Source organism: Colobus angolensis, unplaced genomic scaffold, assembly GCF_000951035.1.
Source record: "Colobus angolensis palliatus isolate OR3802 unplaced genomic scaffold, Cang.pa_1.0 Scaffold599, whole genome shotgun sequence".
NCBI classification, from domain to species: Eukaryota; Metazoa; Chordata; class Mammalia; order Primates; family Cercopithecidae; genus Colobus; species Colobus angolensis.
This window is the reverse complement of record NW_012119587.1, coordinates 214,646-215,585: the sequence shown is the minus strand read 5'-3', so window position 1 is coordinate 215,585 and position 940 is coordinate 214,646.

The window sequence follows — 940 nt, the reverse complement described above, 5'->3', positions numbered from 1 at the left end:
GTGTAACTTGTCCAGAAAATTTTATCTGAGAAAGAATCCTAGAGAAGGAGGAGAAAGGGGAAAAAAAATGGCCTTTTCTTTTTCATCTAAAGGTGTCTCAGATCAAGATCTGTGTCTACTCTGCTTCCTCCAGGAAACATGCGTTTAGTACTTGCAAACCTGTACTTCTGTACTTGTGTTTTTACTCCCTAATGAGTTTTTCTTAACTACTTTAAAAAATTCTTACAATAATCAAAGTCTCTGAAAAATATTTATTTTTCTATATACCAGAGCCTTCTCTATATTACGGCTTCATATGTGCCATGCATAAATATCACTGTGAATTTATAGTCTGCAATATTAAAAATGTCCCTTTGTGGCTGTTGAACATGGGAAAGTGTAGATACTCCAAATTCCTATTGGGGAAAACCTGGTGTTTTTAGTGAAGACAGAGAACATGTAATGTTGAGGTTTCATCTATGTTCTTTATTATGTGTATGCAGTACAGGATTAAGAAAACACTCATTGAAGCAGTATGGTATTTGTTACCCAGAAAATTCTAGAAGAATTGTTAGAAGATGCCTGCTCTCTACAGTGCTAAAGAAAGACTACTTGAAATCACTATTAAACATTACAGCACATGGGAGATATCTCTGTCTTGAACTTTCCATAAAAGTAATGTTTCCTTATGGTCAAATTCACACTATAATTTACCTTTCAGGGGGCAATATCTCAGCAGCAATGCTGTGTCCTTCCGGGTGCATCAGGACATTCTAAAAGTTTATTCTAGTGTAGTTGATGTTAATAAATCACTTAGTTGATAAGGTCTCTGACACATTTTTTCACTATAGAATTATTTTTCTCGTAATTATTTTTTTTGAGACAGAGTCTCGCTCAGTGGCCCAGGCTGGAGTGCAGTGGTGGGATCTCTGCTCACTGCAAGCTCCGCCTCCTGGGTTCA